The 15231-nt window shown below is 38.7% G+C and overlaps 1 long non-coding RNA gene across 1 annotated transcript; it reads left to right on the forward strand.

The window, feature by feature from the left end:
- The first annotated feature begins 1096 nt into the window (after window positions 1–1096).
- Window positions 1097–11012, forward strand: LOC115427563 (uncharacterized). Its single transcript, XR_003936509.1, has 3 exons — window positions 1097–1200; window positions 8835–8946; window positions 11001–11012. It is a non-coding gene; the product is annotated as an uncharacterized LOC115427563 (long non-coding RNA).
- The last annotated feature ends 4219 nt before the right edge of the window (window positions 11013–15231 follow it).

Raw genomic sequence — 15231 nt, forward strand, 5'->3', positions numbered from 1 at the left:
CCAGGCCCTAAACTCGAACCCGCAGTGCAGAGGAACTGGGCAGCGGAGGCGGGTCGCAGAAGCCGGTCGTTCTTGAAATATTAACTTCGATCACCTGTGGCTGAGGGCGGAGTTAGAAGAATAGTAAAGTGGAAATCATGAAGCTCCGCCCACCCTTCCCCTCCAGTGAGTTTCTTGTACCAAGGGCCCAACATGAGTCTGTTTCAGGGGGGGCCAAACTGGTGTCAGTGCCCCAGGGTGACAGTAATGTGCCTTAAGGCTGGAAGCACCAGGTATAAAACAGAATAAAGATGAAGAAGAAGTCTGTTCAGATCCACTGGAGAAACATGGACATGTTTGTGTCCTGTTCATTATTTCAGAGCAGATTCATCTGTTTACTGATGACATGTCAGATTTATTTCCTTTCTAATATCAATACTGATTGTGTTGCATGGCAGCAGTAGTCAAATAATCCAGTTACAACTCAAAATTGTACTTTAGTATCACTAAATGACTCTGAATCAATCAATTAATACTAAATTGAATCAAATCAAGTCGCAATTAATCAATTCAGAACCTTATGAATTTAAATCGAATTGATTAAGGAAACTGGCCATGATACCAAGGCCTATTGGGTACTGGAGTAGGTTAGAGGCCACCAATGCTCATGCGCTTTGCAGACACGCAGACGTAGCCTAGGGTGTAGCAAAGATAGTACTCGGTGGTGAAAAGATAAAGGTATCTAGAGCAGTAATCAGAGACCTGAGATAGTACCTTAAAAAAATCTTAGTGATTACTGTGCTGCGTGTCATCAAAATATTGCCTGACCGGACATGAAAGCTGATTAAGATTCCAAGCGTCTATATTTCTTTCTTGCTCCGTTTGCTCAGCAGCGCTGCAGATCTGACATCCTGCCACCCTCTCGATGATCTAACCCTGTTATGGCATGTACTAAACGTCACCAGAACGAAGGCTGAAATGTCACTGGGATTTGCATCGTTACATAACTCTATGTGAATCATAGTTGGTATTAGTGACATGCTATTATTGACATGATGTGAGCGCAGATATGGTGGTTTCCACAGCGTCCTCTGGGTTTAAAGTGGAAATGAGGCCCAGGAGGACATGCTCTTCTGCTCCAACAGAGAACAGGGCAGGGCTTTCACTGCCTCGTGTCCTCTCCACATGAACAACTTATCCAGTCAACAGCGATAACAAAAGGTAACCGTGGCAACCGCATCAAAAGTCACAAGCACAGCATATGCCATGAATATTTAGAAACACCATCATACATTAGAATATATACATAGATATGAGAAGGATGTATGCAACCATGTTGTGTGTAGGAGAAATGTACGTATGGAGTAGTGGTGGAGTTAGGAGGAGAAGGAGGAGGAGAAGGAGGAGGAGGAGGAGGAGGAGGAGGAGGAGAAGAACAAGCATAAGAAGAAGAAGAAGGAGAAGGAGGAGGAGAAGAGGGGAAGAAGGAAGAGGAGGAGAAGAAGGAGAAGAAGAAGCAAAAGAAGAAGGAGGAGGAGGGGAGGAGAAGAAGGAGAAGAAGCTTAAGAAGCAAAAGAAGAAGAAGAAGAAGGAGGAGGAGGAGGAGAAGAAGGAGACAAAGGAGGAGGAGGAGGTAGAAGAAGAAGAAAAAGATGGAGAAGGAGGAGGAGAAGGAGGAGAAGATGAAGGAGGAGAAAAAGAAGAACAAGAAGGAAAAGGAGGAGAAGAAAAAGATGGAGGAGGAGGAGAAGAACAAGAAGGAAAAGGAGGAGGAAAAGGAGGAGAAGGAGAAGGAGAAGGAGAAGAAGAAGAAAGGAGGAGAAGAAGAAGGAGGAAAAGAAGGAGGAGGGGGAGAAGGAGAAGAAAAAGAAGAGGAAGTAGAAGAGGGAGGAGGAGGAGAACAAAAAAGAGGAGGGGATGTACTTGATGGACTCCCCACAGAGGACAATAATAAGAGCAGAACACAAACTTTAGAAAAACTTCACTACAGTAAACTCTTCTTCCCTCCATTCACAGACTAAAGTTAACAGTTTGAATTTGACAGGATTTCTGAGTGAAATATAAAGAGTTAAAGACTACACCGACATTTAAGAACAGAAAAGAAAACCAAAGAACGCCTTCAGTCACCCAATAGTGTGTGATCGGGTCAACACCATCGTCCTCCTCCACCTCTTCCTCCTCCTTCACCTCTTCCTCCTCCTCCACCTCCTCCTCCTCCTCCTCCTCGCCTTTGCTCCTCACAGACAGTATTTCTGCAGTGTTTCTGACTTAAACTTCAGTGATGTATGAACTGCAGCAGTGAAGGAGCACACAGAGGTGGAAAAACTGAGATGCAAAATGCCACTGGAGGCTTCGGTCGCTTCACTTCTCCATATTTTGACGAGATAAACAATGCGTTAAAAGCTTCAACTCCTGTCAAACTGAGTGAGTGGAGTAGGAGATAATCTGAATATGCACAGCTGGATATGTCAACAGGAATATAGAGGAAAGTATACAGTTATTCACCAGGGATAGATCTGAAATCTGAACAGGGATGAGTCCTGCACTGTAAAAATCTAAACCTGACCAAGTGTATTTGTCTCATTTCTAGTCCAAATACCTCATCACACTTAAAATCAGACACTCACCTAAAGAGGAACTTTTCAGTGAGATAAAAGAACTGATTTATAGACAATAGATCTGGAAAATCTGATGTCAACAAATCTTACCGAGATAATTTTCACTTGTTCCATTGGCAGATTTTTTTGCTTGAATTGAGAAAAAAAAAATCTTGATTAAGGAAAAAAAAAGCTTGAATAAAGAAAAAAAATCTTGAATTAAGCAAAAAAAATCGTGAATTAAGCAAAAGCCTTGAATTAAGCAAAAAAGCTTGAATAAAGAAAAAAAATCTTGAATTAAGCAAAAAATCTTGAATTAAGCAAAAAAAAAAAGCTTGAATAAAGAAAAAAAAAATCTTGAATTCAGCAAAAAAGCTTGAATTCAGAAAAAGTCTCGAATTAAGCAAAACACATCTTGAATTCAGCAAAAGTCTTGAATTAAGGACAAAAAAACTTGAATTTTGCAAAAAAAAATCTTGAATTAAGCAAAAAAAATCTTGAATTAAACAAAAAAAAAATCTTGAATGAAAGAGAAAAAAATCTTGAATTACACATAAACAAAATCTTGAATTAAGCAAAAATCTTGAATTAAACAAAACAAATATTGAATTAAGCAAAAAAATAATAATAATAATCGTGAATTAGGCAAAAAAAAATCTTGAATTAAGCAAAAACAAATCTTGAATTAAGCAAAAAATCTGCAAAATGGAACAAGTGAAAATTATCTTGGTAAGATTTGTTGAAATTAGATTTTCCAGATCTATTGTCTATAAATCAGTTCTTATATCTCACTGAAAAGTTCCTCTGTAGGTGATTCTGTCTGATTTTAAGTGTGAGGAGATATTTGGACTAGAAATGAGAAAAATACATTTGGTAAGACTGTGATGTTTGCAGCATGTTTGGAATAGGGGCAAAAAGTTGAATACTGTGTCCATGTAAACATCATCAAATCCTCATAAAATGATCCAACTGGAGGTGAAACTGGTGAAATTATAATGGCCGGGGCATCTACACTTTCACGGTGCACCATAAATTAAGTACAATCAGTAAAAATTTCCTTTTTTGGGGGGGGGTCAGACATAAAAAAAAAGTTGATTTTTTTTTTTACCATTGCATGTTACCTGACGCCCTAACATGTGAAGGTAAAAATCTACTTTTTTTAGTTTTTTTATCTGTCTGACAAAAACGAAAAGGAAATCTTTATATTTTCAGTCGACAAATTAGTGAAACAATTAGTGACGGTAACATATCATTAGCCTCATAGTCATACTCAAATGGACAAAAGTATGTGGACACGTTGAATCCAGGTGTTTCTTTTCTAACAGTGGTCTGGGATCTAAAACAATAATGACTAATGTCAGAATAGAGATTTATATTATGGGATAAATATCCTATTGATTATTAATATTGATGTTTCTGTGTCTGACCCTCATGAACAGGACATCTGACAGCTGGAGACATGATGTGTCCACAGATCTATGTCCATATAGTTTAGAAATATCAAGATTTTACGATAGTTTAATGGTAAATTTTTCTTCCTCAGATGTGATGAAAGTAGATGGAAATTATTATTTACAGTCAGAGCAGGACAAATATTTGAGACATTTAGAGGGAGAACATTTAAAATCAGAGTCATGGATAAAAAAATATATCAATGTTGAGAGAAATTAAGTCAAAACCATCTCTGAGGCATGTTAGAAACACAGATATGGTTCGTAGACATTCGTGGAGGGAGCATGTCTATGATGTCCAGATTTCATACGAACTGGAAGATTCGTCCAAACCCACTGTTCGTAAGAATCTTTGAGACTTCGATGGCATTAGCGCTCTTTCCTTGAAAACGACAACATCCAGTCTCAGAAAATGAAAAGAAAACAGACGTTTTTGGTCCATTAGGTCGTAACTTTCTTTTATGCTATTAGAAAGAGAAAACGGAAATCAATCTGTTCCTTTTTTTTTTGGTTTATCTGTTTTGACGCTGAAAAAAAAACAACAAAAAAACAAGTGTTCAGAGAACGCAAACCTCCGCCAAGCACCCTGAACAGTGTGCATGTGTGGATCGACTATTTCTTTTTAAATTCAACAGTTTCCAGGTTGTTCCATACAGCAGAAAAAGTTGCAGCTTGGTACCAGTCATGTGTCTGTCCAATTAGATTCAATTCCAATCAATATTTGTTGAGTTCTAATTTTAAATGTGTGGTAAATGGGATTTTCATTGTTAAATGTAAATGTCCACAGAGTCCACATTCCACAGTGGATGTGGACAATTTTGTGCCCGATACAACATATTGTTCTAAGCTACGGGTGGATCAAATTGGAGGCTAATCGGAGTCGTTTTGAATTTTTGATGAATTTTGGAAAATTGCTCAATGACAGATAGGAAAATTGTAGATTTTGTGACCTTGCTGTGACCTTGAACTTTGGCCTACTTGGCTCAAAATGTAATGGGTTGGTCCCAGGGCCTAGGCCTATCTGTGGGGAAGATTTGGGAAAGATGGTTGGAATAGTTTTCCCGTAAAGTTGCAAACAAACAAACAAACAAACACACAAACAAACACACAAAGCAAAGTGATCCCAATCCCTCCTGGCGAAGGTAAAAACACCTTCAAGTTCTATTTCAGTTCTTCTATTTTGAAACTAAAGTCAACTAACCACTAGTTTTTCTTCTGTCTGTTAAAAGAAAACCCAGTCACTACCAGATCCACTGACCCCGGTCACAGAGCAGTTTGTGAGCGGTGTCGTTCTTCCAAACACCCGGTCGTTTTCCTCCCGGCGGTCGGTCGGAGTGAACGCCGTCTGAATGCGTCCGTTCACTGCCTTTTCTACAATCCGCTCTTATGAAAGGAGTACGGCGGAGTTACATAACTTTGCAACACTTTTCAGCAGCTTTTGACTCGACACAGGCTTTTCAATCCCCCTCCGTCTCATCCCTTTATCCCCTCTGCCTCACTCCCTCCGTCCCTGGTATTCAGCCTCTGTCTCCGCCTCCCCCCATTCATCCTGGGTGTCTCTCTCTCTCTCCCTCTCTCTCTCTCTCTCTATCCCGGCTTCATGCCTCATCTTCCACAGCTCTGCTCTTTCTCCACTCTTCTCGCTGCCTCTGTTCTCTGACCCTCTTCTCTCCATCTCCATCTTTCCCACTCTAATCTCTGTGTATCTTCCCTTCCTCCATCTTCTCCGTTTGGTGCTGTGTTTTCTTTTCTGTTCTTTTCTTTTTTTTTAACCTATACAGACCCAGTGTTACTTTTGTGTCAGTTCCAAATGAATATTTCTCTATATTTCACCTTTTTTAAGTGATTCATCACCATTTATTCTAATATTATCCTTAGTATTTTCCATTTTTTCAGTATAAATCAAGTATTTTCCTATATTTAATTCACTGATCATGTAGATGTTCAATAAAAAACTCATATTAAATTTGTGTTTTATTATGTAAGAAACAAAAAAAAATGAAAAAAGGAATCTTTTTTCACTATTTGGTCAAAATGGAAAACTATGTAAAACCTGTAATTGATGTGAACTGCATACATCGGTTATGTGAAAACATTTACATAATATACACTTCTGTTTAGGTTAGTGCTGTGGTTCCCAACCTTTTTTGTCTCGTGACACCATTTTAAAATCACAAATTTCTGGCAACCCCAGACATTCAAAATGGAGACTTTGAAAAATTAATTTGTTTCTGATCCTGTAATAGTTTCCTATCCTATGGTACAAATCCAGGTTAATGTCAGAGGACATTTAGTCTATATAATGTATATTATTATGGACGTGGTGTAGATTACTGCACAAAGGGAGAAATTTATTTTCCTTGGTCAGAATATGTTCAGTCAGTCCAGCTTGGATTTACAAGGAGGACAATTAATACTGAACAAACAAGAACTCAAACTATGAATTATGAAAGAGCTGCAGCATCTGAAACTGACCACAATGAACATTTGACACATAAACAGAACCACAGTGCTGCAGTTTCACAACCACAGTTTGTCTGATATGGATTGGGATTGGCTCTGTCAACTCAACATATATTTTTTATTAGTAATTTTTTATTTTTTATCAATTACTAGAAATTTCAGGCGACCCCATGTGAATTCCAGGCGACCCCACATGGGGTTGAAAAACAGGGGGTTAGTGTAAACATACATACACACCTTATATTGTGTTTTATCTTGTTGATGAAGAAGTGCACCAAGCCCGTTCAGTTCAATTCCACCGTGTCCATGTTCGGTTTCTGTCCAAACCCTGTTCTTCTTCTTATTCTGACCTCCTCACACTCCCTCTATCCTCGGTCCATCAGACGGGTTCATTACGCGCCCGGCTCTGTCAGCTTTTTGATTGCCCATCTCTTTCCTTCCTTCATCCTCTCCATCAGTCTTTTCCATCTCTTTCAATCCCTTTTTCTATTTCCCTGTGCATTTGGAAAGCGTCAGTCTCCATCACCATCTCCAGACCCCCCCCCCATTTTGAATCCCTCAGTTACACATCAGACTCCAGACAGTCGCCTCTTCTCCTCCATTACATCCACCCATCTGTCTGTCCATATGTCCATCCATCCGTCTGTCCATCCATCCGTCCGTCTGTCGTCCATCCATCCATCCATCATCTATCTGTCCGTCCATCCGTCTGTCCATCCATCCATCCACATGTTCATCCATCTGTCTGTCCGTCCATCCGTGTTGCCCGTCTGACACTTGTTTTTATTGTAGCTGTCATTTTCTGGTGCATTTCCTGTCATTTTCTGGTGCATTTCCTGTCATCTCTGCACAAAACCACCCATTATCTCCTTCTATCATATCATATTTCTGTCTGGTTTGTTAATTTGGTTTGACTAGATTGATTTAACCATATAATTTGTTCTGTACTCTTCTGGGACCTTCCTTACCATTAGCACAAATTATTCCACAACATTAACATTGTCTTAACGGCTTTATTTGCTTAGTGGATGTTTTTTTTTAGCACCTCTGCACAGCCTGACGATGACAGAAAATAGTGTGGATCAGAATTACACTGGGGAGGAAAGTGGAAATGCCTACAATTAGGCGTCGGTCATCTCACAATCGTACATTGTAATCTGGCTCATATTTGACGTATGATCTACTTCTCAGGGGGGTCATTAAAACGATCGATAACAGTGTTGTCAAAACTTCAACATTCATTTTAAATGGTCCAATTATAAATGTAATTACGGTACTTTAGCACTAGGCTAGTGACTTTATTTCACTGTCTGCACTAAACTGTTGAGCTTTCATTGAATTAATTTGGACAGTTTGTGTTGTGTCTTGTTTTGCTGCTACTACAGAGCTAATAACACAGAATTAGCCAAAGTCCTTGAGCTGTGGCTCTGGTTTCTGACATTAACAGCACTTAAACTTACCCATTCAGCACACATCTGTTTTCAATGGCACATTTATCTGTGTAATTACAGTATTTTACAATGTGGCGCTAACCCACGGGTGTCAAACGTACGGTCCATGGGCCAAAACCAAAGAGTCCCAGAGTCCAATCCAGAATGAATTTGTGAAATGAAAGTTGTGCATTGACTGCATCCATGCTTCTCCCCCTACTTCCCTCCTTCTTCCCCAGTCTCTATATCTCTATCTCTCTCTCTTTTTCTCTTCCTTTACCCTTTATCTCTAACCCCAACTGGTCCTGTCAGACGTCCATCCTCCACGGTCTGGGTCTGCTCCAGGTTTCTGCTGTTAAAAGCACGTTTTTCCTTCTACTGTCACCAGTCACTAATGTTTGCTCCTGGAGGATTCTGTTGGGTTTCTGTAAATTGGATTGAGCATCTGGTTTATTCCAGCTCTATATGTAAAGTTTGTTATGTTTTGGCGTTATATAAAATATAAATAAAATGTAAAATTTGGAAAAATGTTGTGATCTAGCATGAGATCCTGTTCTGATCAAATAGAAGTGTGTTTAGTCTTTGCACATATTTCTGGTGTAATTCCATTCTTCCAGGAAATAATCTTTAAAAAATAAATTAATAAATGAATAAAATGGCTTTTTTAACAGTATCATGATTTCTCGTGATATATTGTATCGTGATCCTAGTATTGTGATTTGTATCGTATCGCCAGATTCTTGCCAACACACAGCCCTAGTTAAGAGCCCTCCTTTTGCTTTGTTTTTTTTTATGTACAGTAAATATTCCTGCCTATCATGCAGAAACTGACATTTCCTGTCACATTTCCCCCAAATAGTGCACCTCCTATAAGTTTTTTTTTCCCTCTTCTGTCTTTTATGTTTTTGTCACAGAAGTTCAGCGCTGAGGCTGAACCTCCACTTCATTAGCCAGAGGCCCCTCGGATACATTTACACCTCAAACACCGAGGAGGGAGAGGGAGAAGACAGACACAGACAGAGGAAGGTGAAGGTGAAGACACTTAAGAAAAAATGAGAAGAAATGTGAAGATGTGGGAGTGGAATAGAAAAAAAAACAACAAGGGGCTTAGAATAGTGATAATTTGGATAAAGGCTGGATGAGCGTTGAGCGGAATCCACAGAGCTCATTCATAGTTGAACAGATGTATGCACCTTCAGCTCATGGATTTAGGATCTGTCAGCAGTTTAACACTCTAAGTGTAACTTTAATTTCCACACCTTTCTTCTTCCTCCAACCTACTTGACAAATAGTCCAGGTGATTATGTGCAAATTAAGGTCATTTTCTAAAACAGGATTAAAGTTGGTACAGGTAAAGGATGGACCCTGGATAACAGTGGTGGTTACTTTATTACACTACTGCTTTACTTTAGACTATAACCCGTTTTTATGTGCAGTAGTACCTTAACTTACGAGTTTTTCCATTTTTCGAGTTGTGAGACAAAATCTGATTTACACGATAGCTATAGGTACCAGGGATGATACAAAATAAATTGGGCATGGTATAATATAATGTATGTGTATAAGTGTACATGTATATATATATATATATATATATATATGTGTGTGTGTATATGTATGTACTGTATATCTACACGGATAGATCGATACTTCATTGATCCTTCGCAGGAAATTATTTGGTTACAACAGCAGTAAAAACACACTGACCCATCCCAACAGACAACCAACATTGGAGACACTAGGTAAGAAGGGATAAAAAAAGAGTAAAAGATATGTCAAATATATAATATGTATGTATATATGAGCTTGTTTAAACTGACTACCTCCTTGTGGTGTATTTATTTATTTTATTTCATTGTCTCCTGGATCAATTTTTATGCACTTTTTATTTTCTGTGTTTCTGTGTTTTTCTCTGTGTTTTTTTCTAGTATCTTGTATCTGACTCCCTGAACGACCACACACGAGTTCCTATGTGTATGTGCACAAATGGCAGATAAACTTTTGAATCTTGAATCTTGAATGTCCCGATCCGATCAACAAATCAGTGTCAGCTGCTGATCTGCCATTTTTTAGAAGATCGGATTCGATTTAGTCATTTTATCAGGTTGATTTTCACACTGGTTTTCAGCGTGGTTCCGCTTAACGGCTTCCGTAAATAAAAAAAAAACATCTTGCAACATGTCCACCATGTGGGAATACAGTTTTCTGGAAAGCAACAAAAGTCGAGCAGCAACTGGCAAGACGTGTAAACTGGAGGAGGAGGAGCATCAGAGCTGACTTTAATACAACCCATTAGATTCATCACCGACAAAAGGATCAAATGACCGAGTATGAGAACTACAAAGCTGTATCGAAGCTGAAAGGACACTGAATATCGAGCGCAGAGAATCATTCCAGTTCCAACTGGTTAGTGACATCTTATCCTGTTTTTTAAAGGTTTTCCTCATGTATTTCTTATTTTACAAGACTATGTGCCTTTGAGCAAACTCTAAAATTCAACTATAAGAGACACTTTTTTCCATATTTTAGTAAGACTTTCACACAAAAAACTGGAGGAATTTGTACAATTATGGGAACCATATATGAACATTATGGTATCTGGAAAATAAGGACACAACGTCCAAATTATTACCGTTTCTTTTTCATTATTATTATTATTATTATCATTATTATTATTATTATTATTATTATTATTATTATTGTTGTTGTTGTTATTATTATTATCATTATTATGACTGCTATATTTTAATTTTATTTCTACATATATGTGTACATGTTCATAAGAATATATGTATGTTATATATATCATTTAGTGCAAGTCTACGTGGTGTGAATGGGTGTTTGTGTTGTTTTGATTCATGTTCTCTATGTACATTATTTTTTACTTTGTTTACCTTTGATTATAAATCTTATACACAAATAAAATATTGGGAAAAAAAGACTTTCACTCAAAATTCCAGACTTTTCAAGGTCTGGAAAACAGCGTTTCAACATTCCATACTACTTTAAGACTTTCAGGACCTGTGCAAACCCCCTGATGGAGTAAAACTCTATTATTATTTTCTAATCCTCCTCCACAGATTCACAATAAAACACCTTCCACACCAGCCATGCTTTATGAATGTCCATGAGATCAAAAACGTCTTCAATGCAAAGACAAATAGTTGTAAAATGGCTGAAACATGTCTGTAGCTGCGTGTCGGACTTAGAAGGAGCTGCTTATTACGACTCTTTTGGGTTTCTCCAAACACAGCCTGTAAATATAATGAGGTCTGGCAACATTTGGAGTTGGATTTTCCACAGCTTTAGCCGCAATGGTGACTCAGGCTTGGCTGGGCTTCCACACACAGACGCTACATATGATACAGTCGGCTCAGTCTTATCTGCTATAGCGTACTGGTCTCTGCCGTTCCAATGCGACAGTATTATTGAAGCCAAATACAATCGAACGTATCTCACACTAAGAAGACACTGTTGTACTCTAGTGGCTGCCAGTAGATGTCAAAGCCCAGCTAATGCTTCATTAATAGCAGCCCGTTTTGGCTAAACCACATTCATTAGTGGTATAATTATAGACCGGGCACCGAGCCAGGAAATGTAAGCAGCGCAATCCAAATTATCGAGGAAAAAATCTATTTAGTTAATTCATTTCTAAATTCACTGTTTTCGCTTCAAATCCGCTGAATTAAAAAAAAAAAAAACAGAGACACCAAAACACACGGAACAGGAGCCGAAACACTATAAAAGTCTTGTCTGCAGTGAGCCTGTTTACACAACCATGAAAATCCGAGAACTGGGAGGAATCCGATAATTGTCATAATCAGATGCGGCGCATTTACATGCACTTCAGAAATGCGAAAAACCTTGGTTTACATGTTTCAGTCCATTATTTGATTTCTTTCGGAGTACGTATGTATGTTATGATGGAAGACATACACTTCCTGTCATTTTCAGAACATACGGTTTTGTCTTGTTACCATGGCAACGCCTACGGTGTCAGCGTTAGCTGTCCTAATGTGGGAAGAGCTAATAAGATGACAACATAGGACGCATGTTGCTGCCATCCTTCATTTCAGTCGATTGTTTGTTTGTCTACCTTTTTCCTGAGGCTCATGGTGTCGCTGCCTAACTTCCGTTCCTGTTTCGGTATATCTGGTTTGGTGTTCTATTTGATATAATTCAGAGCTTTCCCATTATTTTCAGCATCATTGGCTTCTGTCCACGTTCAAACATTTTCCCCAAGGTTGATGCGCAAGAAAATATAGTTGTTTTCAATTAAAAAAAACCTGATTTCATGTCATTTTCAACTATTATTACTACCAAACCTGTGCACAAAAAAGTCAAAACTAGCTTAAAAAGAAAACTTGCTGCAGAAATCACTTGATCTAGATGTTATTTATGGTGTTCTCTGCATTGTTTGTTAATTTATGTCCCCGGAAGGGCAATTTGATTTGCAATAAAAGTGTACATATCTCACATATCGCCAAAACAATCATTCTCACATGATACAATAAATACAATAAATACAGTTAATAAGTCATCATAGTTAAAATTAATGGTGCAGAAAACAAGGGTGGTCCAATAATTTTTTTACGCAACTGTATGTGTGTTTTTGTCTTCTAAATCAAAATGGCACACACTAATATTCTACTTTGTCGATGAAAAATACACTTTCTTCCTTTTATATCAATTTTTTTTTTTTTTTTTTTACACATGCACAGATGTAAAAAAAAAAAAAAAAAAAAAAAAACCAGAAATAAATCAGATTAACCTGTATACATGCATGAAGACATCAGAGTATTGGAGAGAATCTAGCTGCCGTTATTGGATAAAACCGTTCAGATTGTCCTGTTTACATAAATAATGGGATAACTCCAGAGATCGGATACTGATGTTAGTCTTGGTGTGGATGTAAACGGGCTCAGTGGTGTTTCTTACCTGTGTTCGCAGATGCACCTGGGTTTGACAGCATTTAAGAACAGCTGCAGTCCAAGTCCAACCACCAGCAAAGCAAGTCAGAGCAACTGCAACGACACAAAAGGAAAGTGTTGTGAAACAAGAGCAGAGCCGCATGAACGAGGACGGGGTTGGGACATGGACTCTGAGGGGACGGTCGACGCATACATCCATCAAAAACAACAACCGAAAAGTTCTACTTTACAGTTTATGTTCACAGGCTGCCGCTGCAGGATGATGTACGCTTTGGACCTTCTTTATAGATTGGGTAAAAGAAACGCTGCAGAAGTACAGACACAGGATGGATGGAGTGTCAGTCATCCTCCGCTGGGGTTATCTCAGACGCCGCTGAAAAGGCTGATGGGAAAAGTCTCTGGAAGTGTTCGAGTCCATAAACCTCCTCCTTCATTATTCAATCGCACCATTAGCCAAATTGAGACCATCAGCAGCTCCGTCATATGGGCACAGGCATGGGTGGTGCGATACTGGGGTACGATACCGACCAATTATATTAGATTAGATATCATCACTGTTGGGTGGAAACCTCATAAGTCCATTTTTGGTCTTTTGTTTTTTGGTCATAAACAATTCTGCGCTGGCAAGAGGTGGTTTTTTGGGTGTAGCACAAGTGATATATCACACCAAACTGCAATGGAAAGACCTTTTTCTGCAACTAGAGTCAGGTGAATAAAAAAATATATATATTGATGGACGTTACAACAAGAGAAGAAGAAGAGTTTTAAAAGAAAAATGGCGCAGTATGTGTGTTCACATCAGGAAACCCAATTCATTTTTAATTTAGTACAGGAGGGGTGATATATAATAATAATAATGAATATTTCTGTAAATCAACACCATATTTACATTAGCCGTCATGTTTTGAATGACTTCTGGTGCCATCTTGCGATAATAACATAAACAAACCATCGCATTTGTGATTTAATGGAAAAATCAACATTATGCACTTGTGTTTTTTCAACATTTAGTAAATATTGTTAAAGTTTTGTGCAGATGTCCAATGGAAAAGCGACTAGTGAGGTCCCTAACCCTAACCCTTCTCTATGACATGACATGAAGAATGTTCAAAATATTCTGAAGTTCTGCTGAGGCCAAAGGTTCACGAGGAGATGAGTGGAAACGACTGCAACTGCTACAACAACTCAACTGTCAACCTGTTAGTTCCCACCAATGTGACCTAATTAAGATGGTGTACCGTTTCCATAGCAACAGCTGTACCGCCTCTCTTCTATCCACTAGCTTTTCAGGCTGGATATCCTGTCATCTGTAGCCGGTTTATATGAATGAAGACAGTGAGGAGGGGGTTACGCACTGGTTTCTATTCTACTGTTGATGGGATGGGGAAAATAAATAAATAAAAACATTAAACAAACAAAGAAACAAGTTGAGAATGTTCATCTATTTCATCATCTCCTAAGCAGTAAAAACTCTAAAATCATCTCACTCTGATGCAACTTTTTCCCACACAGTCCAACACGGTCTCATCAATATTTGGTAAAGTTTACAGAATCATAGAGGACAAAGTCTGGTACATTTTTTTGACAACAATTTTTAGTTCAACTTGAAATTCTAACGGTGGGTGCCATGGAACAAAAAAATGGGTTTGACTTCTCATCAGTATGTTCTTTCACAGTAGTGAGAGCATAGAAATGGAGATTAGAGGAAAAATCTGAAACTGTGGAGATGTTTTAGAAGTATTTAAAAGCCAAAGTGGAAACACAGAGGTACTTCTGTCCACTGATAGAACAAACAGCTGTTATTCGTTTGACTGTGGTCTGAACTGGTCATATTATAGAGAACTGAATGTCAGTACAAGCAAAGTAGAGATCATTTTAGATAGAGGGTACTGAGAGTTAAGGAGTCAGAAGAACATCTGTCTGTCTGTCTGTCTGTCTATCATGAGAGACAAGTAGTGTAATGAGTCCCTCCATCATTCATCCATCCATCCATCTTCCACCCATCCATCCATCACCCAAATTCCATCCATCCATCCGTCTTCCATCATCTACCCATTCATCCATCCATCCATCCATCTGTCTGTCTGTCTTCCATCTTCCTTCCGTCTGTCTGTCCATCCATCCATCCATCCATCTTCCATCCATCCATACATCCATCACCCATATTTCATCCATCCATCCGTCCGTCTGTCTGTCCATCCATCTTCCTTCCATCATCCATTAATCCATCCATCCATCTTCCACCCATCCATCCATCACCCAAATTCCATCCATCCATCCATCCATCCATCCGTCTTCCATCATCTACCCATTCATCCATCCACCCATCTGTCTGTCTTCCATCTTCCTTCCATCTGTCTGTCCATCCATCCATCCATCC

Source organism: Sphaeramia orbicularis, chromosome 1 (genome assembly GCF_902148855.1).
Source record: "Sphaeramia orbicularis chromosome 1, fSphaOr1.1, whole genome shotgun sequence".
NCBI lineage: Eukaryota > Metazoa > Chordata > Actinopteri > Kurtiformes > Apogonidae > Sphaeramia > Sphaeramia orbicularis.